Source organism: Triturus cristatus, chromosome 5_2, assembly GCF_964204655.1.
Source record: "Triturus cristatus chromosome 5_2, aTriCri1.1, whole genome shotgun sequence".
NCBI classification, from domain to species: Eukaryota; Metazoa; Chordata; class Amphibia; order Caudata; family Salamandridae; genus Triturus; species Triturus cristatus.
This window is the reverse complement of record NC_140588.1, coordinates 963,197,638-963,222,997: the sequence shown is the minus strand read 5'-3', so window position 1 is coordinate 963,222,997 and position 25,360 is coordinate 963,197,638.

Here is a 25,360-nt window from a genome sequence, read left to right as displayed (position 1 = left end):
ATGTTAAATGTTAAATGTTTTAAATACGTTCTACATGTTGTGGTGTGAATGACTGTTCATTATTGTTTTTATTGTATTAAGTGTGTTCAAGTAATAAGGTCTAAAAATGCCGCTCTTTTCAAAATTAAGACAGATCAAAACAAGAAAAGGGGTACTCAAAGAAGCTGTTCCCATTCCACCTAGGGACACCCCAGGGTACTTTATGTATCATGAGCATGGCCTAGATGCCGTATTATTTCTTGATTTATGGGTGGACTACACCAAGGATTTACCAGAAAGTCAGAGGTGGCCCGCAGCTGGGACCTGGGATGCAGATTGCATCATGAGAGTAGAAGAAGAGTTATGGAAAAAGACAGCCAGACAGTCACAGAAAAATGCCATTGAATTATGGCGTAAAGAATTGCATAGACGCACAGAGAAAGCGCTCAGAAAAGAAGAGAAAAGTAGGGAGGATTCAGACAAAGCCCGAGAAAACTTATTAGTTGAGGAAGGTATCCGAGTAAAAGCAGAACAAGTAGACAGACAACGAAACACTCTTATGAAAGAGAAAATGTAGACCAGCTTGGAAGGATGCCATTGAGTTTTGGCGCAAGGAGTCACATAGGAGGACAGAGTAAGTGTTTCACGAAGCAGAGGGAAGTAGACTGGAGTCTGGAAAAGCCAAGGAAAAGATGTTACAGGTGGAAGTGGAGCAGGTGAAATGAGTGCAGGCTGACAGAGGAAGAAATACTGACGTTGCTGGTATTTATCCCGTCCTTTCAGAGGACCTAGCAAGAGTGGCCCCAGTAGAAAGACCAGTTAGAGTGCCACCGCAAGTACCACGATACATATAATAATGATATAGTAGCCCAAAGGTTCTTGAGCCTCCCACCAAACGAACAGCGCATAGCCGGTGTTTACATGGTCCAACATTTGACTACGTTGTCAATAGGAAATTGAGAGGGGTGTAGCTAGAGAAGGAGCAACACCTGTGATTTGATGACACCCCTAATGTACAAAGTGTTAATGAAAAATAATTAGTGAAAAGTTTAGCTTGAGAAAAATTGTGGGTATTTCGAATTTGCAAAATTGTTCCAGAATCCAGGTTTGTGTTCTTGGTGGTCCAGTGAGCCAATGTGCTGGGTCAAGTCGGTAAGATTATGACCCCCTGAGAGCAAATTGTATATAAAAATAATTTTTCAATTGGGCGAATTATTGCAGTTTTTATGGAATTGAGTAGTCTTTTTGTCTTTGACAGCTTCAGAGTGAGGAGAAGGTGGGGGCTGTGTAGAGCAGTATGTGATACAGAAATCGGAGACAGATTCTGACCTTGTAGCCAGTGTAGGTGGGGGCCGGTGAGAGGAGCAGAACAGAGGCACTGCTTAGAAAGCTTCTCTGACATCGCATCTGTGTAATGCCTGCAGCCGGAACAACAAAAAAGTTGGCTGGCAGCCCAGGCTCAGGCCGCGCTGAGGGGCTATTTTTAGCTTCTCTGATAAGACAGGGCAGCTGAGAAATGTAAGTCGAGAAAGATTCCTTGGTCTATTCTGTGCTAAACCAGTGCCCCGAGGAAATGTCTATGGAGAAGATTTGTTTTATTTTTTAGCAATTGTTATATTGCTTCTGGCCGGAAAGTAAAATGTTGCTCTTGCTTGGAATTTTAAGGGCTATGTGCCTATATAAAAACGATTTTCAAATTCAGACATTTTTGAATTGTGGCCACAAGCTGCCACCAGTTGCATTGGATAAATGATCCAGTGGTTAAAAGTCTGTGAGGAGAGATGAGAGGTGCGTCTTCGTCTGGGACATTAGGGTACATTGTGTTGACGAAGATGCATAGCTCATTTTTATAAAAGAAAACAAACAGGTTTGTGTGTTCTTCGTTTTTGATTATTATTGCTGATTCTGTTTTTATAAAAGAAAACAAACAGGTTCGTGTGTTCTTCGTTTTTGATTATTATTGCTGATTCTGTGTGTCAGACTTGACACGGTGATTTCAGATGGGGGTGTATAGGGCAGGTAAATAAGTTATTGATTATAAGCCTGACAAATTAAGCAGGCCAGACTGTTCGCCTCTGAGCTGTAGGTACTATAATTGCGCATCGCTGCTCATTTATATATGTTAGTGTAATTGTCTATGCTTTCTGTGCTTGGTATACTGATGGCTTGGCATATGTATTTTATATATGTTTTGTTTTTGTGTTGTATTGACCAGTCTGTTTAGCGTTTAATACAAAGTTCTCCTGTGCAGTACCGAGATAGTCGTGACGACGGCGATCTTTGCACAGCGCTTGGCTGGAACTTGTTCACAATTACTAAATTTCACAGACATGATATTACCTTTATCATGCTGTCAAAATAGCAGACAACACGTTATCAGTGTATGTCTAATTGGTGTTGGAGATGAATGAAATAAAAGTAAAACGTTATGCAAGACTAAAATATTTTTCACATGACTGCCTTTCTCTTATAGACAGGCAGCCTCGGTCATATGTTTCCAGATTGGACATTGAGGAACCATTATGATCTGTGCACTCGCATCTTACCTCTTGAAAGGCCTGTTTTAAATAAGGACTGCCACCCCAGAGTGACAAATGAGGCTCGGTATTTAGGGTAATGAGAAAATATCTGACAGGATTTCCTTTTTAAAGTTTGCTTTAGTAAGCTCATTCTTGTAAGTGGTGGCCCCAAAAGTTGACTTGTTTTTAAATTAGGCTGTTTATTGTATAGGTGGAAATTATTGCAAAATGACTGATTTCTTTAGCAGATAAATTATTAATTATCAACATTAACAACTGTTCTTAAACTTGGTTTTCCGAATATTTAGGTAATTTAGCATTCCTATTAGGGCCTACTAGCATTAATATTGACTTCAGGTTGGTGTGGGTTCATGTAATAGGGACATTTGCATATGAGATGTCATTTGGCCAGCTTATGAGCTAACACAATGAGGTTTGTACATTAATTTGAAGGATTTCTCGCCGTTTCAAATACGCTGTGTATCTCCTATAATTTTGCTTACGCCCAGTAGCTACACACAGGGATTAATAGTGTTGACAAGACACAGGGTTTGATAGTGTTTGACAGCAGTGAAATCTGTTTCAGATTTCCTCCTGTCAAAAAGGGGGGGAAGGAGGAGAATATTGGCTTTCTGCTGGCCCCTGAGGATGTTCGCTTCCCGCTAGCCCCTTAAGAAATTAAGCCCCTTAGAAATTAGCCCCCTTAGAAATTAAGTCGAGGAAATAGGTATGGTGCTTTCCCCTTTTTCTCATGTTTTATTGTGATCTTTCAGGGGAATTAGTTGTGGGCACCGGAACGTATTCAATTGATTTCTGGTTTTTCACAGCCCAAGACACAAAAAGACTAAAGTCCTCAAGAACACACTGTGGCATTTGAAGAATTAAAGAGAGCTTTATGTCAAGCACCAGTTTTAGCAAACCCTGATTACAACAAATCGTTTATGCTTTTTGTGACAGACCGGGATGGAACAGCACTATCTGTCCTAACACAAGATCATGCAGGAAAACACGAGCCCTGTGCTTATTTTTCTAGTACATTAGACCCAGTAGCACAGGCTTTGCCTGCGTGCCTAAAATCAGTTGCAGCAACGGCCTTAGCCATAAGACAAAGTGACTCGATAGTGCTGGGCCACCCTCTGACAGTACAAGTACCACACGCAGTAGAGGTTCTCTTGAACCGGACACAAACACAACACCTGACTGTAGCTAGACTGACAGGCTATGAGCCAACGTTATTTCAACCACACATAGAGATCAGACGATGCAACATACTGAATCCTGCTACCCTTTTGCCCTCCAGTACAGAAAGCGTTTCACCACACGACTGTGTTGAAGTAATACATACCGTGACTAAACCAAGACAAGACTTGACAGACGTTGCACTCCCAGACCCCGACCTAACACTATATGTTGACGGCTCATGCATGAGGACAGGGGCGGGAGAATTAGTGGCAGCATATGCAGTGACTACTGATACTGTAATAATAGAGACTAAAAGAATAGACATATTGTCAGCACAAGCAGCAGAGCTCATCACCCTGACACAAGCGTGCATAAGAGCTAAGCACCTGAGAGTAAACATTTACACCGATTCTCTGGCGAGAAAGAGGTTTCTTGACCTCTCATGGGGCCAAGATACAGCATGGCCCCCATATTCAAGCCCTACTGGAAGCAATACATTTACCAACAGCCATAGCTATCCTAAAATGTAAAGCACATACTAGAGCCACAGATACCATTTCCCAAGGCAATGATCTGGCAGACCGAACAGCTAAACAGACAGCTCAGACCCCACTAGACATGACAAAGTTACAGGTTCAATAAGTGTCCAAAGCCATGACAGTTAGGGATCCTTCCAAGGATGTACAAGACATACAGACACATGCTACTATAGATGAATTAAAGAAATGGTCGGAACAAGGAGGGGTACTGACTGATCAGGGTTGGATGAATAAGGGCAAATCCACATGGTTTCTTCCTGATTCGATGGTACAAGTGATTATAAATACCGCACATAGTCCTGCACACTTAGGAGAGAAAGCAATGATAGATAGCTTACAGAATATATGGTTCAACAAGCACCTGCGTGCAGCAGCGAAACAAAAGGTCAGAACATGTATGATCTGTTGCCAATTCAATCCAGGTAAAGGCATTCCGATGGAACAAGGTGGATTCCATCCACCTGACCACCCTTTTGAAGTGCTCCAAATGGATTATATCCAAATAAACAGATGTAGAGGTTACAAATATGTCCTGGTACTAATGAAGCAGGTGTCCCTTCTGTTAGGGTATACCTGGAAATTCCATTGTGTGCGACATCCTGAAGCAGCAGGCCTTGTAGAAAGACATAAACAGACATTAAAAATTTGCGCAGACAAAGGTGTAGATTGGATGGTAGCCCTGCCGGTTGCCCTCTTTTACATGCGAATGGTAGCTCATTCTAGAACAGGCTTATCTCCCTATGAAGTGGTCTTTGGTAGACCACCAAATATGTGGGGCACTCCAATGCCTAAAAGATTACTGATGCTGACAGATTACCTGGCTTCCTTGATGTCTGCACTACTCTCTTGTTGTTCGCAGGTTGCTGCCGCCTTCCCTGACAACACCCAGGTCAAAGAATACTCCATCGCTCCTGGATGGAAGGCGCCAAAGTCAGTGCTCTGGACCACGGGGACGGCCGTTAAAGTCAAAGGGCGGAAAAGATGGTTGCACCTTCACCACTCTTTTACAAAGGAAAAAGACTTTGAACTTGGATTTTGGATTTTGAACACCATTTTCTAGAGGAGACTCCCCAGCAGTTTCCACAAAGCTAAACTTAGATCTAAAAAGTCAGAACCCGTTTGATCAATTAAGTCCACTAGGTGGTGAAGCGGTTGAACATGTATTCTGGCTTGCATAAGATCTTGGACAATAATATTGATAAAAAAGAGCAAGATGTGCATCACGATAATATGTATCAGCTTAATACTACATGCTATTTTTCCTCCTATTGCCTCACTCTTATACTCCTCCACTAATGATACCATAAAGCACACATTTAGTGATCTGCCATCCTATGAGCTATCATATCGACTTGCCTTACGCAACAATACCTTTATTCAGATGCTGCACTATTCACATCAGACTAGCAATGCTACAGACTGCTGGGTCTGTGGCCGACTCCCCCCCTATCAGAACTATAAGGGAGTTTTGCCCCTCTTTCTCTATCCGTTCACACACAATGGCTCCTGTGGAGCATGGTTTAGTTTGATTAATTCCCTAGATTCGAATTCCGCAGTTTATCAAGACAACTGGGTATGGGGAAACCTGAACTTAGTTTTGCTTAAAGTCTGCTACCCTAACAAGGAGGGACTTCCCAAAAGAACAGGAACTGATCTAGAAAATGAAGTATATGGATTAGGTAATTTTACACTTAACCTCATGATCCTGAACGTTGAATCTGAAGCTACACCAATCTTGCCCGCCATGTCCGTATTCCCAGTAAAAGGGGAATTATGTATAAGAAAGAATGGCTCCATACACATGGGCCATAGTAAATGCACCACTGTAATAAAATTCAGTGATCAAGGCAAGTCTACATTTAGAGCTTCTCGTCATTCCTACTTTATATGTGGCCAGACCGCATATATACGCCTACCTCTAGATTGGGATGGTACCTGCTACATCGGATTCCTTTTGCCACCTGTTTTCCTAGCTCCTCCTGATTATCATAGAAATACTCATTTAGTACACAATAGAGAACGGAGAGATCTCCCAATAGTCGATTACACTGAGACAGCATGGGAAAAATACACAGATTTCAATAAAGGTCTCTTTCCCTATATAGGTACAGTTACCAATAGTAAGCTGATACGTAGATTAACCAGAACCCTTGAAGCAGTAGTGAACGAAACTATTTCCGCCTTAGGCAATTTAACAGAAGAGCAGTCTGCTATGCGGATTGTTGTGCTTCAAAATCGTCTTGTCCTTGACGTTATCCTGGCCGATAGGGGCGGAGCTTGTAGGGTCATCGGATCAAGCTGTTGCATTTTCATACCAGAAAATTCGCCATCTGTATATAAAGCCATAACTCGCCTTCATAAGATTGTAAGCCAGATACACCAGAATCCAGGCACCTGGACTTGGTCCGGTTGGTTTTGGAGTGTATTATCTACCTTTGGACGGAGGGTCCTATCCTTCCTAGGTATTGGCTTTCTCATACTATTCAGTTGCTGCTTATGCCTACAATGTGGACCAGCGATTTGTGGTCTGTGTGCCACATCGTGTATTCCACCACCAAAATTTCATTCATCCCGGAAGAAAAAAGAAGAACAAATGATGTTATATGAACAGATCAACGGATTGATGAAGATTGATATCTCTTAAGGGCAAGTAGGGGACAAGGAGGGAATGTGGAAATATGGATTTTTATGATCAGTTATGTCCCCTATCTTGGACCCCAACGGTTTCATGTATAAATCACAAGTACATGTATGTTCCCTCCAGTTCCAGTTATGAAGACGCAAACACTTGTGCGTCCACCGTCAACATGTCCTCTTTCAGATCCGCCATGAATGGGCCGGATATTCTATTTCTAAGTATGAAAGGCCACCGGCTTTATATGGTTTATTTATCCCATTTTTCAGTCCAGGCGAGTAGGCCCTGATTCTGCCGTTAAGCCTTTTCCTGCCTTCTGCCTCTGAAAGCTCCAGTCTGAGCTCGCATCTGTATCCATGAACTTTGTCCTATTCCCTGCGCGGCTAACGGTGCCTGACTCCAGCCTGTTGCCTGCCAAAAACTGTATTTCACCTTCGAGATTATCTGCTCCGCTCCCTACCCAATGCATTCCTGTCTAGTAGTTTAAGTAAACATTCTTCCAGCTATCGAGCAAAGGGCCCGGCTTCTCTGTCTTTATGCAAGTAATTCATAGCCCTGTTACTATGGAAGATTTCTGCCCTCGCATCTAGTGTAGACACTTAGACGCTTGTACACGCACTCACAGTCAGTATAGAATAGATTTTGTTCGAGAGACCTTTCTTTTTGGATAACATAGTTCTTTAAACATAGGATGTTAGATATGATTTGGGATTAGGTTGACATAACCCCAGACTTTTGTCTCCACATGTAGAGCTAAATGTCAAGTCCCTTTCTCCCTCTAGTTGCACGTCTATCACACGTCATGCGACTGCGCACGCATCTCTGCCAAATATTTCTGCTGACATTGCAGGATTCTCCAGGTATCCACCCACACATGACAAATTACCCATTATCATCAAGTGGACGCCCACATGGACGCCCACCTTCACGCCTACTTACACGCCCACATGCTCTTATCTCATTCTCTCTTGCTCTTTTGCTTACGTACAATTGAGAAATGTATATATACTGTACTCTGCGAATAATGTTTTGAGAATATTGAGAATACTTTTGAGTCCCTTTCCAGATCCTTTTTTGGTGATGGTAATATTCTCCCTTTGACTCGAGTTATTGGAATAAATCCCTTTATGAACCTGATACCACAGACTCAGCCTCTTGCTTTATGCATGATCCTATTGATATTCTGAAATACATAGAGCGTAATATTTTATTTACCACAGCACCTTAATCTCTCCCTGATAATCACTGTCAATGACCCCTCCAAGTACCTGAATGCCTTTTACAGCCAGCCCCGATCTAGGGGCGATTAATCCAAAATTCCCGGGTGGTATATGAACACCAACACCGGTCGCAATGATGACCCGATCTTTACCTTTTATAACGGTGTCATCCATGGCATGCAAGTCTAAACCTGCTGACCCTGGGGTCGCTCTACATGGAGCCATAGCTCCGGGAGTAATTTCCCAGTACATCACAGTCTCTCCGATTTCATTTGGCTGAGCATTAACATTCGGAGGGAACAAACGCATAAGTGGAGATTCAGCATTTAGAAAAGGACGATTATTCAAAATTAATAGCGCTTGAGGCAAAAAATCTCGCCAATTCTTGTATTTGTCATCTGTCAATCTACGCAGCTGCTCCTTCAGCAGACCATTCAATCTCTCCACAAGACCCGAGGCCTGCGGATAGTATGGGATATGAAATACCCAGTCAATATTGTTTTCCACACAGAATTCCTGTACCAATCTTCCACGAAAATGGGATGCATTATCAGATTGAATTTGGAATGGCACACCATAATACATCATAATCAATTCCAATGTTTTAATGGTATTCAATTGGGTAGCTTGCTTACAGGGAAGGGCCACCAACAGGCCACTGTATGTGTCAACAATGGTGCAAACATATTGACAATTCCTACTCATAGGGAGTGGACCAATGTAATCAATCTGCCAAATTTGAGCGGGCACTTTCCCGCGATGTAAATGACCTTTAACAATTTGGGGCACTTTACGCTGCCTGATATGCTGACAAATGGGACAATGTAAAATAACATTTTTAATTAAATCTAGGGGAATATGAATTCCTCTATCAGCAGCCCACCTGCTAGTTGCTTTCTCTCCAAAGTGTCCTGCTTTCTGGTGTGCCCATTTCGCCAATCCCGCAATATCAGAATCTTGCGTGTCCACCACTGCCTCAGCAATTTTAGATTTCTCATCTGCAATATTATGAAAGAATTTGTCAAGAGAGTCTATCGGGGTATGAGCATCCACATGGAAGATTGTAACAGTACTCCGTGGGAGCATTTCCCAAATCTCCTGCCATAATTCTTTTCCCCACAATTCCTTGGAATGGATTTTCCAACTATGGGAGTGCCAAGTCGGTAACCAAACTGCCAGTCCATTGGCAGTAGACCAAGAATCGGTAAAAATATGACATATGCCAGGTAACTCTTGTTTCAGAACTTGATAAACAGCATAGAGTTCAGCAAATTGACTGCTCTTACCCTCACCAGTTGTACTCAGCAATTTTTGTGTGATCGGATTATAGGACACTGCCTTCCAATGCCGTTTCGTCCCTATGAACCTTGCTGAACCATCCGTAAACCAGACATGGTTTCTGTCCTCTGCGGACAAATCATCGAAAGGTTTACCCCACTTAACAGGAGATTCCTGTACTAAAGGTACGAAACATTCACTCTCAGTCTCAGTTGATGGCGCCCGTGCCACCTGCTCATGCAAAGATGCAACTCCTTTTTGTCCCACACGTGCCCTATCTTGTATATACCATTTCCATTTAATCACACTCGCCTCTTGAGCGTGTCCAATTCGGTGAGTTTTCGGCGAACTCATAACCCACTGCATGATAGGAATTTCAGGTAGCAAAACTATATCATGTCCCAAAGTCAACTGCTCGGTATCCACCAGAGCCCAATAACATGCAAGTAGCTGTTTCTCAAAAGGTGTATAACGCTCACCAGCATCAGGTAACTTTTTGGTCCAGAAACCTAACGGTAGTCTACTCTTGCCTTGTTTCTGCCACAAACTCCAATTCGCATAAAGACCTTGTACAGACACATTCAAATCCACATCACCATCACATACAGGCCATAAATCCAGAGCATGCTGAATTGCTTCTTTTGCCAGACTGAACGCATCTTGCTGTGGTTTATCCCATTCAAATGCATTCTTTTTACGAGTGACACGGTACAAAGGGGCCAATATTTGACTCAAATGAGGAATATGCTGGCGCCAAAATCCAAACAAACCAATGAAGGTTTGGGCTTCTTTCCTATTTCTCGGAACTGCGAAATCAAGAATTTTCTGTTTAACCTGAGGGATCACTTCTCGGTGCCCTTCATGCCAATTAATACCCAAAAATTTTACAGCCTGGGACGGGCCTTGTAATTTATCCGGATTGTTTTCCCAACCTTTCTCACGCAGGCACTCAATGACTCTGTCCAATTGGGTCTGAACTTCCTCTTGTGTTTCGCCTTGGATCAAAACATCATCAATATAATGACACATCTGAATTTGTGGATGAACCGGTACCTCAGCCAAATGCTCTGCCACCAGCCGGTGACATATCGTAGGACTATGTACATAGCCCTGAGGAAGACTTCTAAACGTCATCTGACGCCCATTCCACGTAAAACTGAACTGTTCCTGACACTCAGGGGCAATCGGAATCGAAAAGAAAGCATTAGCAATATCAATGGACGCATACCATGTACCTGGATGTTTTTGGATTCTTTCAATTAGGGTAATAACATCCGGTACTGCAACAGTCAAAGGGGGTGTGTGTCTATTCAATTCTCGGTAATCAACAGTCATGCGCCAAGAATTATCACTCTTACGTACAGGCCAAACAGGATTATTCCAAGCAGAAGTAACTGGGGTGATAACACCTGCATCCACCAACTCCTGAATAGTGGTACTAATCTCTTCATGACCACCCGGAATACGATACTGCTTCTGACGAACCACTTTTGTCGCCTGGGGAACTTTTATGGGGGGCATTCTTAAACGACCAACCCGCACAGGCCTGGACGATATATAATGCCTAGTTCCAAATTGGTAACATCCATCATCTAAGTGCAAAGTCATTCCTTTCAGAATATCAATTCCAATTATAAATTCTAAGAGTGGCACCACTAATACAGAGTATTCTTTTCTAGGAATTCTACCTATTCTCATTTCAAGTAAGGTTTGAACTGCGGGAGTTTCCTTTCCGCCTAATCCGGTAAACTTCTTTGATTTTCCATGAATAAGAGTGGCCTCCGCTCCTGTATCTACCAATGCTCGGGCCCTTTGGACATTACGATGTCTCCAATAAATATCAATATCTACATAGGGTCTATTATCTCTGTGAGCCCATCTGTGTACTGGAGCTTGACCTATTTCCTAGTCATCTTTACTGCGTTCTGTGTACCAGGATAAATCAGGATAAAGACTCTCACGTTTCCTAGGTATCGATACCTCCTGTTCATATCCATCTCCATTACGAAATGGATTACTGTTCCCTGCATTGTACTGCGGGTTTCGATCGGCCAATGTGTGTCGATCCTCTCTCCTTCTCAACTCAGGGGATTGATCCCTATCATCTCTGCGTCTGCTGTTAACATAATCATCTCTCCCCCTCTCTCTTTCCCCCTCTCTCTCCCTGTCTCTCTCACGACGGGGGGACAAGTCACGCACATAACGTCGATCATCACGACGATCAGAGCGCCCACGGCGGTCGTCATCACCGCTACCGTCAGAAAAACCACGATCACACTCAGTCGTCCGAACACGCCGGGCACCCTCCTTCCGATCCAAGCCACGTTTGCGAAACATTTCCCACAAACGAGAAGTAGTCTCACCATCAATGTCCTCTTTCCGCACACCATCGGCCAGAAGACCAAGAAACATATCACGTCTAGTAAGTTTATTGTCACCAGGAGTACGAGTGTCAGGCCGGGATTGCCGTTCAGGTCTAAACCACTCACCCAACTCACCGAGTTGGCGTACCGATTCCAGCACCACAGATAACATGTTACCAGTCTGATTGATCAATAAAGTCATCATAACCTGCTTATAAGCAACAGGAGAAGAACGAATAATACGATTCCGCACAGAAGATGTCAAGAAACCATCAAGCAACCTGTCAGCAGTATTCAGAAAAATTGCCGTTTTCATCACCTCCTCTTTGAGACGTTGCGTAGCATCGCGCAAAGTATACCACGGTTTGTCATTCACAGGCCAATCAGATTCAGTAGGATATTTTTGATTACAACCCTCAGTCGCCAATTGAAGCAAAGAAATTTGACCACCAACATTGAAGTTGCGAAAATGATCCTGTACAGTAGAATCCGAACTCAAGGAACAAAACTTCAAACAATCGCCAGCATCCAACATAATGCCAGCAGCGCCCAGTTCATAGGCGCACCATCCATGTGAGTAAGGACTCACCAGCTCGCTGCCGAAATCTTTGTAAAATATCACTAATTTCTTGTTGAGTAAAATCCTCCAAAGAGTCTAAAGCAATACCATTCGGAGCACCGGGAGCCTGCTGCAACTTCCGCCGAAAAACCGGATGCACCGAGACCGCGGGACGAGCATCACAAGGAGCTCGACCAGTACACGTAGAGGAACAATCAGTGTAAGAAGCATCGACCCCACTCGAAGGACGAACGCAATCATGGAGTGCACCATCAGAGGCGCAAGAAGCAGATTTACAATCACGGCCGGAGCGAGAGGACTCGCGCTTGGCAGACTCCTCACCCGAGGAAGGAGAATCACTGGAGTTCCAGATATTACCATCCCATTCATCAGGATTCCAATCCAGTCCGGCTTTCGCCACGACCAGACGCACCTTTCGCTTCGAAACCCGACCACGCCGATTTTTGTATTTATAACGAGCAATTCGCACAGCCGCCCTCTCGGCAATAGTTTGGTACGTATCAAGTTTGTCGGCAAGCAACTTATTTTGACACCGCAACAAAGTATGAGCATTCTGAATCTCAACAAAATTCGCTTCCACATCCTTATGCACATTCTGTAACTTCAACAACCTCTCATGGAGGATCCTGTACGCAGACAGAACAATCCAACCTCTGCGCCCCAAAACGGGAAGTTCATCACCCTTAGATATTGGCGCCTTCTGTAAACAAGCAATCACATCAGCCGGCTCCGCCAGTTCCAAAAAAGAATTCCAATTCTCACTCAAACCAGTAGAATCAGCCCACTCACGGGCTACGGCCTCATAAGGCGTTGAATCCCAGCCGGGAATATCAACGGGCAACTTAAAAGTAGATTTCGACTTTCTAGAAAACATGTTTGAAAATAAAGAAAAAGAGAAAAAGAAAAAGAAGAAAGAGAAAAGAAAACTACACTCGCAGGTATGTAAAAATAATATACAAACAAAACCACGCACGCACCAAAAGCAAACACGATACAACCACAACGCACACAGGTTTCGTAAACGGTTCGTGACGCCAAATGTTCTGCTTGGGTTTTCGGATCAGATAGAACCCACTCATCAGGGCCTCACTAACCCAGCCAGAACGTTACCCCCTCCCTAGAACCTATTTACAATCCTACAACCACATATATCTATCACCTAAGGACAGGGGATTCCTACTATGTATACCAAGATCTCACAATCGGCGGCCTCGCGATCCCCTACGAATCCAGACCTCTCTGCCCAAACGACAGTATCACAAGTGGCGGCCTCGCGGTCCCATACGAACCCAGACCTCTCTGCCCATACGACAGTATCACAAGTGGCGGCCTCGCGGTCCCATACGAACCCAGACCTCTCTGCCCATACGACAGTATCACAAGTGGCGGCCTCGCGGTCCCATACGAACCCAGACCTCTCTGCCCAGACGACAGTATCACAAGTGGCGGCCTCGCGGTCCCATACGAACCCAGACCTCTCTGCCCATACGACAGTATCACAAGTGGCGGCCTCGCGGTCCCATACGAACCCAGACCTCTCTGCCCAGACGACAGTATCAGCACAAGTGGCGGCCTCGCGGTCCCATACGAACCCAGACCTCTCTGCCCAGACGACAGTATCACAAGTGGCGGCCTCGCGGTCCCATACGAACCCAGACCTCTCTGCCCGTACGACAGTATCACAAGTGGCGGCCTCGCGGTCCCATACGAACCCAGACCTCTCTGCCCAGACGACAGTATCAGCACAAGTGGCGGCCTCGCGGTCCCATACGAACCCAGACCTCTCTGCCCAGACGACAGTATCAGCACAATCGGCGGCCTCGCGATCCCCTACGAATCCAGACCTCTCTACCCAGATGGCAGTCTCATACGACAGTTCATCCTATGGTTACCATAACATACAAAAAGGGCTCACTATTCATCAGATCACACAAGGATTGTCAGTTTGAGTACAGCCTGTTCTCAGGTTCGAGGGGCTCCTCTTTCCCTTATTCAGTTACCACTTACCTGATCAGGGTTAACATCTGTTCATGTAGCCGCAGCTGACTAGAAGAATAGGCTACCCTCTTATACAAGAACACGCAGTACATGTTGGTTCACTACAAACTGAATATTTTATTACTCACTACATACATAATCACATAACATTACGATATAACACATAACCTGCAAAGAAAAGTGAAAGATTAAGTTGTACACTCTAATAAGAAAGGGTCGACATCACCTTAGTAATATGTAGCCTGCACTCAGTGGTCATCTAGGTTCCCTTCTCGTCTGTATCTCGGCTCGCCGGGAGTCACCCTTCTTCGAGTCACTGGGACCTCTCCCTTATCGGCTACTCTCTCCTCTCTGGCTATTCTGCTAGGAAAGCATCTGTCTCTCGGTTCTTCTCTGCTTTCAAGATGGTGTCTGTCTTCCCTGGAATAAGTAGTAGCTTTACTGCTAACGGCCAGATGCCGCCTACGGACTGAACGTGTAACTGCCTAAGACTTTCACTAATATAGAGGTGCATTTCCTCATGGAAAATTCCGGCCCGTAACCTGCCTCCCACCAAATTCTTGTACCTCCCCGTACCAAGGACACGTTCCCAGCCGGCCGGCCTGATGTAGTGTCTTCGGCATGAAGAAAAATACAATCCTTCGATAAGGGCCGGCCTGAACCGGTTCTCTCCAAGCGAATAACACCTCATAACTAAAACATAGCTTTTGGCCTAGAAGCATCCCAAGCTGCCGAAGCAGAAAGAAAGATGGAGTCTCTCCCGTTTGAGGCCTAACAGGCCTGAATTCAGCACAGCTCCATGAAATACTCTCACTATAGGACAGGTTATCCCTAATACTAATGAATCTATCCCCTAGGCTATATATGCAAGCCCTGATCTATGGGGAAGAGCACAGAATCATATCAAAGTGCCTAGTAAATAGGCTCCATTCACTACTCTAACCCTTAGGCTTGAATGATAAGAGACTGAAGTCACATCCAATCACTTGTTAACACAAGAAGGCCAGGAAAATCGAGCAGTACACCAAGCTTGGGCGCGGGGGAGATCCCTGGGTGGGTGACGATCCTCAGTTCCGGAAATTACAGCGTTAAAATCCCCCCCAACCACTAGAATCCCCTCCGGCAGGCCAAGAAGAAGGCGCCCCAAATCAGCGAAAGTAGTCGTCTGCAACCCTGGCGGGACATAAACAGAAACCAAAACAATCACTTTTACCCTCCAGTCTACCCACCAGAGCCGTATACCGTCCCCTATCATCATGGAGCACCTCATCAACCTCCAACGGGAGCGAGGTTTTAACCATAATGCCCACACCCCTCGAACCAGATGTGAAGCCCGAGTGAGCTACAAGGCGATAGCCCCGTCTATTCATGGCACGAAAGGAATTTCCAATGAGGTGTGTTTCCTGCAGAAATACTATATCGGGTGAAATCCGTTTTAAGAACTGCAGGACCACCCCCCGTTTTATCCTGTCCCCCAGTCCATTAACATTCCAGGACAAAAGCCTCAGTCCCCTACCCCCCATCATAGCCAAAACCGATCAGTCTCCGCCCAGAGAGCACTTTAAAGATAGCACAACAATACTTCTGCCTTGTGGTACAAATAAACAATACCCAACCCCAACCCAACATCCCAAACAAAACTCCCCCCTCCCTGCACCCCTGCATGAGCCCAGACAGCCCCCCCAACTTGCAGTGTGCCTGTCGCCCCTGTGTAAACTAAACTACAAAGACCCCCTAGAGGAGGAAAGAGAACCCCCTCGAGACACAGCGCAACCTCCAATGGAGGGGGAACAAAACACAACAGTCAAGAGACCCTAAGCTTGGCCGAAAGGTGGCATCATCAGAAATGAGCCCCAGTGTCAATACCTCATACCCGGTCCGGTGGGCACTCTCCTCCCGCTGCCCCTATCCCATCCCGATCATGTCCCCCAGACAAAGTGTCCAACCAGTCCCCGGCCGTCTCAGGACGGTCAAAAAAGTGAGTGCGACCATCAGCCTCCACACGCAGCCTGGCCGGGAAAAGCATTGCGTATTTTAAGTTCATGTCTCGAAGCCGCCGCTTGACGCCCATGAAACTCAGTCTCTGCTTCTGGACCGCCTGCGTGAAATCAGGATAAAAGTTCACCTCCATGTTCTCCAGCTTAAGCGGCCCTTGCAGTCTGGAAGCTTGTAAAATCGCATCCCTGTCCCCGAAATTGAATTTAAAAAGAATATAGGATTACATGTAAAAATATATTACTTTTATGAGTAGTTTACAGTTTGTCTTCAATTAATATTCACATAAAATACATATATATATGTTTTTTTAAATGTAAAATATTTTGCAGGATTCGTGCACCCACCGCGTCTTGCACGCACATGACGCACCGCGGAAGCGCACAAGCATCGCATAACGTGCATCGTACGTGTCGCGTATAGGCTTGGAGTCGCGTACCGGTCGCATTGCAATCGTGCACCAAACATGTACCCAATGCTTACCGTACGCAGATGCTTACGTGTAGGAGTTGAGAAGGGTGCGCATAGGGTGTGTGGATCCCAAAAAAATTGAAAAAATAAATAAAAAATAAAGTTTTGAAAATATAGTTTAAAAAATATTTTAAAAATATATCAAAATATATTTTAAAACATTAACATTTTTTTTTTAAAAACCCAATAAAAACAAATAATATATTTACATTTTTAAAAGAATTAATTGAAAAAATACGTTAAAAAAAGTGATAAAAATGAATTTCAAAAAAACATAATTAAAGGAATTGACAGACTGAAATAGAAAAATTTAGAAATCCAATGAAAATCATTAAACATCATAGCTTTAGTGATAAATTATAGATAGGAATTAGCATTTAAAAAACCTTTGAAATTCACTGAAAAAACATAGATTTCATGCACGTTATAGTTAGGAATTGGCATTTAAAAAACCTTAGAAATTCACTGAAAAAAACATAGGTTTCAGGGGCGTTATAGTTAGCTGGACATTTCCCTCGTACAAAACCCTAGAAATTCCCCCGTTATAGTTAGTTCAGCTAACTATAACTCGCGCCCCCACAATGCACTGCTGATGATGTCACATATTACATCACTCTTGACATGGTCAGTGACATCACTGATGACATCACTGATGACATCACTGATGACATCACTGATGATGTCATCCATGTGATAAATTTGTGCATGTTCTCACACCCTAATATAACCTTTGATACACCGACTCAAAATTTCAGACGGCCATTCTCAAAACCATAGATACTCTAATACCAATAACTACATACCCACTCATTGACTCTTAGGTGTACACACACCTCCACTCACTCACCTGTACAGTCACACATACTTACGGTCACTCAGTACAGGACTATCATATGCATTTATACACCTCAGACAACGCCAATCATTCATAGACGTACTCACACACCTAGTCAGTCATGCAAATAATTAATCACACTCCAATTTACTCACCTATACAGTTATACACACACAAGTTCACTTACTCATAAAAATACTACCACATTCTTACGCTCTTATACAATTACTGAAAAAAGCACACACTCATCCATACAGCCACTCTCACAATCACACACTCTCACATATAGCCAGTTATGTACTCTTACACACATATACACTGCTTTTCACATATGTAGTTACTGGCACATGTACAACTGAGATATACATTCAATCACTAACAAACCCATACATACACTCACCCAACCATACAGTCCATCACAGATGCACTCTTAAAACCATGCACCCATAGAATCACCCACTCACACATCTATGCACAGAGTCACACACACCCTACCCACACAAACACTCAGGCACCCATACAGATACTCAGACAACCAATCAATAACCCATATAGACACTCATATAGCTATTCACAAAACCATGCAGCCACTTATACATCAACAGACAGACATATACAGACATTCACACAGTTTAGTCACTAGTCTGCAGTAAGATACATTTAATGACTCACTTATAGAGTCAGCCATGCACCTAGAAAATCATCCATTCACACACTTGTACACCCACTCATTCTTCCACAGGCCTTTCCCTATATATTATTATTAATTCTTTATTTCGGCCAATTTGGCCATAAAAGACACATGTATATAAAAAAGACAAAAAATCATAATAGCATACATGCAGCAACACTTTAAAACAGTAAGTTTAAAAATGTAATACAAGAATAAATTTTCATCTCCTCAATTTAAAACACATTTCATTTTAGGAACAGATTTTTATAAGCATATACAGAGGTCCTACTCAGAGTATCTGACCAAGTTTCCTGCGAATAATATACACAGAGTAAAGGAACCTGCTTATGCTAAATACAATAAATTGGGTTGTATTGCTTTTTATAATCCTGTATGCTGTAGAACAGGATCTGGTTCCTAGGAGAGTACACATGGGTTTTAGCCATTTCTTTCGAGCCTTCAGGTAGGCACTACATCCAAACAACATGTGAACCTCATTCTCCGTACAGGAATTTAAGCACATGGGACAACACCCGCTTTTGTCATTCAGGCCTCCCAGTCTTTTCTGTGACCAACGTTCTGTATTATAGTTCAGCATAAGGATCCCATATCTAAACTTCAAGTAAAGGGACTTTGCAATAGGTGGCTCAATTTCATCCAAAAAGGATTCAAAGCGGGGTTCGTCCTTAAAGGATAAAAAACCTTGAATTAGAGACCCAACTCTACTTTCATGTTCGAGCCTGTCACTCATGTAGGACCAAAAGGCTCGTTTTACTATAGATTTAGAAGAAGCCGGTAAATTGTCAGGATTCTCCCACATTGAGTATAATCCCAAAAGCATGAACCATTTTTTAATATGCACAAGCCACTGAATAGAGTTAAAAGAATCAAGAATCAACAATTCTTGAAGGCCATTCCTGTATTCGAGCAGTTCTGGGGTGGACCATAACCTAACCCAAAACATTAATGGTCTTATAATGGCAAAGTAATCTGTTCTTTTAAAATTCGAATCGAGCTGGAGGGGTATTAAAGGTGTACTATTCGGGACCCTAACAATAGCTCTCATGAATTTATTATCCAAGCCCTGAAAGCTGTCTCTGGCCCAAGGTCCCCATATCTCTGCTCCATACAACACAGCAGATTGAATTTTAAATTTAAAAAGCTCTAAGACGGGGGTTACACTCTTGCTTGTGCTGGCGTTCAGTCTACGTATAATAGGTTTAACGTTGTGGGCATATGATACCTTACTTTTCTCAACTTGGGCCTTCCAACTTAGTTTTGAATCAAGTGCAACGCCCAAATAGGAGAAGTTTTCCACAGTTCCTAATTTCTGGCCATTCAAAATCAAAAACCCTCTGTCCGGTTTGCTGGGGTTTAATGCCATACATTTCGTTTTATCAGCATTTATTTCCAGACCCTTGGTCATGCAATAACAGCTAAAGGAATTTAAGAGTGCCTGAAGTCCTTTCTTGGTCTGGGATATAAGAATGGTGTCGTCCGCAAAGAGCAACGCAGGCACCCTCTCTCCATTAAGCTGCGGGGAATCATTAGTACAACCATTCAAATAGTTGGGAGCATCATTAACAAACAAGGAAAACAAGGTAGGGGCCAAGACACACCCTTGGCGAACCCCACGTTCAATGGGGATGTTACGTGTCAGTTCGCCATTTGATTTCCAGCATGCAGCTCAACTATTTGAGCCAAAAGACACCCTGGCAAGTCTACTTCACTTAAAGTCCTCCAGAGCAAGTTGCGAGGGACAAGGTCGAATGCGGCTCTCAGATCTACGAAAGCTACATACAAATGACCTTTCCTAATATGCACGTACTTCCAGATCAAACAACAGAATCTGAATATTTGATCTATGGTACTAGTCTTGCTCCTAAAGCCGGCTTGAAATTTAGAGATTATTTTTGAGTCCTCCAGCCAATCATTAATCCGAAACAGTAAGGGCCCGATTCACAGAACAAACTTAAGACTAAATCCTAAACTTAGTACCATTCTGGTATTCACAGAATGCACCTAGTACTTCTGGTATTCACAGAATGAACTTACTACTTTTGCTATTCACAGAATGAACTTAGTACTTTTGCTATTCACAGAATGGATTTACGACTCCTAAACTTACGTCCGCATTCGGGCCGGAAATTCCGGGCCGGAGGCGGAGCTTCCGGGCCGGAGGCGGAGCTTCCGGGCCGGAGGCGGGGCTTCTGGGCCGGAGGCGGATCTTCCGGCCCGGAGGTGGGGATTCTGGCCGATTTAGCTATGGCTGAAATCTCCACCTCTGCGCCGGAAGCTCCGCCCCGGCCCGGAAGCTCCGCCTCCGGGCCGGAAGCCCCGCCTCCGGGCCGGAAGCTCCGCCTCCGGGCCGGAATTTCCGGCCCGAGTGCGGACGTAAGTTTAGGAGTCGTAAATCCATTCTGTGAATAGCAAAAGTACTAAGTTCATTCTGTGAATAGCAAAAGTAGTAAGTTCATTCTGTGAATACCAGAAGTACTAGGTGCATTCTGTGAATACCAGAATGGTACTAAGTTTAGGATTTAGTCTTAAGTTTGTTCTGTGAATCGGGCCCTAAGTGTTTGGCATAGAGTTTTTGCAGGGTGTCCATAAGACTAATTGGTCTATAGTTTGAAGGTACCGATCTGTTCCCCTTTTTAAAAATTAACACAACTTCCGCTGCACGCCAACTATCTGGAAAGCGACAGCTTGTAGACAGAACATTAAATAAACGATTTACATAAGGAGCCCATACTTCGATGTCGTGTTTATAAAGATCCCCCGGTATTTTGTCAGGGCCTGGTGCTTTGCTATTTTTTAGTTCATTAATCGCCCTTATTGTTTCCTCCAATGTGAAGTCAAGGGATTCAATGGGGGGGGGGGGGCACCATAATATCTTATTGTCATCAACATCATATTGTTTATAAAGGGATGTGAAATGGGTCACCCATGTCATTTCATCCAAAAACGTGTCTTTTACAGCTCTGCCTGCATGCCCCTCATTTGCCACCAGCCTCCAAAACCCAACATTATCATTAGTTTTTGCAGCAACTAGCATTTCTGACCAAATCGACTCTTCCCATAGTTTTTTTGATGTTTTTTGGGCACACTTATATACCTCCCTTGCAAGTTTGACTCCTTCTTTTGATTTGCTTTTAATAGCAAGCAAGAGGTTTCTCTTAGCCAACCTGCATGAGTGATCGTACCATAGTTTTACGTGACTTCCCACTCTTATGTTTTGTTGCTTTTTCCTTGGCATTTTTGACAAACAAGTTTTTAGTTCACTAAAGAAAACATTGTGCAGTTCGATAAAGTGATCAAAGTGGACAGGTAGAAAAGATTGTCCAGCTATAGGTCCAAACATTTCCCCAAAGAGAGAGTACACCGATGCTAGGGCCTTACCATCAGACAAAATATAGGGCCATTTTACTGCACGTCTATTATTATTTATATGTACATCCTCACACATTTTGCCATTGGTGGTCTCAGATGATAGGGTAGCTAGGTTGGTAGTAATATCACTAAACATTTGCACATCAATGTAAAGTTCTAAAGGGTAGTGATCACTTTCCTCCCTACTTGCCACTTTTAAATCAATCAAATAATGCCAAAGGTTAAGTGAAACAAGTATGAAATCTAGATTACTATTGGATTTCGCAAAAGTTGGTTGTTTTGTCAGGTCCGAAGAGAGGCGGCCGTTACATGCTCTAAGACCATGATCTGCCGTTAGCCTAAGCAGTTGAACGGCCAAAGCGGAACACTTAACAAAGTTTGAGGCTTCAAGCTGGGGAATTTTGTACACCTGGTCCTCATCCTCAAAGACGTCATTAATACCAGAAACCGGTTCAAAATTACAGTTTAGGTCGCCTCCCAAAATTACCGGGGTATCTCCAACCACCTTTTTCAAAAAGCGATCCAGTGTTTCCAAAGTAGGTGAGACCTTGGAATGGGCAAGTGGTCTATTGTAGACGTTGACAATATAACATTCATTTCCATTTGGGGGTACAATTTTTAGGGCCAGAATATCGGGTGTTCCTGTCTCTATAACTTCAACCCTCATAACCAAGGTGATTTTAAGCCATATGATCAACCCCCCTGACGGTCTCCCCCTATCAGACTGAACTGCCTTAGTGCCATAGGTTTTGTATCCGACTCTATGTGGAACATCTATTGCCCATGTTTCTTGCAATAAACAAAGGTCACTAGTATCAACATAATCAGCCCATTCAGGATCCTTAAGATTTTTACCAACACCAGCAATGTTCCAAGACAAAAAGAGAAAACGTGGGGTCAGTCTATTACTGGAACAGGTTTGGTTATCAAAAGCCGGCATAAATACCGACTGATGATAAACATTACCTAACTGTATATCGGCAGTTTGATTCTCTGTCTCAATGACCACATCTCTTACTATAGTATTAGTTCCCCCATCTAGGCAACCCACATCCAGATCGTGACATACTTTATCAGCTGCTAGAGACCTTTCCTTGCTCTGGTGGTGATAAGACTTATTACCTAGTGTACAGTAGGTGTCATATAACTTGGGAATACAATCTGGCATAGTCCCAAGTCAATCGACAGCATCTAGACAACTGAACCTGTTAAAAGTGGGAATACCAGACCACATATTTCGATCTGCCTGTCTGGCCAAGTTGGGTACATAGCCGTGACACTGTTTGACAGTGTTCCAATTGGACCCATATTGTATGGGCCTCGGTGGGGGGTAAAAAAACGATAGAGGCCTGGCTTCAATGGGTGGTGTATCTCCATATGATTTCCATTTGCAAATCTGTTCAACACTATGGGGTTCCTCAAAAGAAATGACTATACAGTCACCCATAATTAATTTAGCCATGGGTCCTACCCACGGCACCCTACGAACCATGAGGATTTTACTTTTCATATGATTCGGAATGGGTTTATTCGAATTTAACCAATAGATCACTTTATTTTTTAGAGATTGAAAGTTCTCCTCATATTGGTTTTCTAATTCAGGTACCCCTGTAAGAACAATTACAAATGGGCTTGCGTCAGGTGGTAAATCTATATACCCTCCTTTAAAGTTGTTATAAGCATGGCCGGATTGATAGTTTGGCTTATTAGGAACATTGGCAAAAGATCTATCGGTCAAGGATTTATTGCTGACAGGTAGATTAGATGTGGGTTTCTGTGGAACAGGGGTGTTGGGGACAGGAGAATGGGTAGTAGCAACATTTGGTAATTGAGGCGTTTTGCTTTGAACATGACCCTTCAGCAAAGATTTGTTAGAGGTATTTGCAGATGACGAGGTCAAGGGAATTATATTTGATGTGACTAATGTATTTGTTATCGATGTTTTATTTGTTCTTTTAACTAATTCCTCCTTTTGCTGCTGTATGCTAGCTGGATTTTTATTCAGAGGTATCACAGGAGCAGTAGCTGGTGCTTGCATAGACACTATGGGTACATCAGTGCAATTGAGACTTAAGCTAGATAGTGTAATAACACTTTTTTCTACCTCAAGCAACTGATTCTCAATGCCAGTTAACCTCACTTCTAATGGCCTGAGTAGTTTCTTAAGCGTATCCCATACCAGTTTTAAAAACTCTTCCCTTCCCTCTTCCTGTCCTACCATGTTCAAAGAATTTCTCTGGCCCTCATTGACAGAGTGGTCAGTCAATATGACCGAGTTTTGCTCATCTGTACTAGCATTGACACTTTGAACAGTTAGAGGCGCTTGGTCAGACATATTATTGGCAATACTTACATTGAGTGTTTGCGGGGCCCCCCCTATAATATTTTGACTAAAGGCTACCTTCGCCTTTTTTCTAGCATACGCAGATATATGTTTCTGTTTTCTCTTATGTTTTAATGATGTCTTAACAGGCACCTGGCTTTTAATCGGGTCTGTTTCCATCAATACCTTTTGCTTCTCACCATTTTTACTACCCACGATATTCCCTATCAGTGGATCCGAAGATGGAAAGCTTTCAGATACAACACTGACAGAGGGGCCCGAGGGAACAAAATCTTGATTAATAGAGGGAGTTGTTTCCTCAGCAGTAGAGTGAACCTCTACCAAGGTAATAATTGGTGTGGGGCCAATAGTGCGCTCAGGGGTTTTGAGGAGGCAATACTACCTAGAGAGGATTTTTTCCCTAGTGCTAGTTCGGTAGAGAGCCTCCTTGCAGACTCCAGCTCCAACGATACTCTGTGCTGGAGTTTAGTAATCTCATTATCAATTGAAAGGCTAGTCCTTGTGATAAAATCATCCAGGGTCCCTGTAGCCTTTTTCACGGATTTGGTAGACTTACTCCTAGTTTCACGGACAGACATTATTTAAACTATAGGTTGTTTAGAATTAAAACACAAGCGCAACTAGACAACTCAAATAAAAAACCAAGAGGGATGGCCCGGTCCGGTCTTAATCGGTCTATAACGGCCTAAAACGGCCCTGTCTTTGCCCCGGCCTTTGCCCCGCGCGCGTCCCGCGTGCGCGTTGCTATCACTGATTATCAGGGAGAAGAACAGGTGGAGGGAGCGGGAAGAGGACCAGCTGCGGCCGATCAGCGCCGCTGAGCACGCTGGTCCTCGCAGTCCCGCCTCTGACCTTGGTGTCAGCTGTGATGTCCCTGAAGGCGCGTTGGTGCTCCAATGCATGAGTGGAAACCCAAGGGCTGGATCCCCAACAAGGTCTCTTGCCTGCGAGCGGCTCCCGCGAAGCGGGGGCCGCGAGGCGTGGCGAAGTGGCCAGAAAACGGACAGGCAAACAGAAGCAGCACTCCCAGCAAGGTCAGTGCAGTAACCCAAGTAGCTCCCACTCCGCGGTGATTTTAACGGGTGGAGGGGGCGGGAAGAGGACCAGCTGCGGCCGATCAGCGCCGCTGAGCACGCTGGTCCTCGCAGTCCCGCCTCTGACCTTGGTGTCAGCTGTGATGTCCCTGAAGGCGCGTTGGTGCTCCAATGCACGAGTGGAAACCCAAGGGCTGGATCCCCAACAAGGTCTCTTGCCTGCGAGCGGCTCCCGCGAAGCGGGGGCCGCGAGGCGTGGCGAAGTGGCCAGAAAACGGACAGGCAAACAGAAGCAGCACTCCCAGCAAGGTCAGTGCAGTAACCC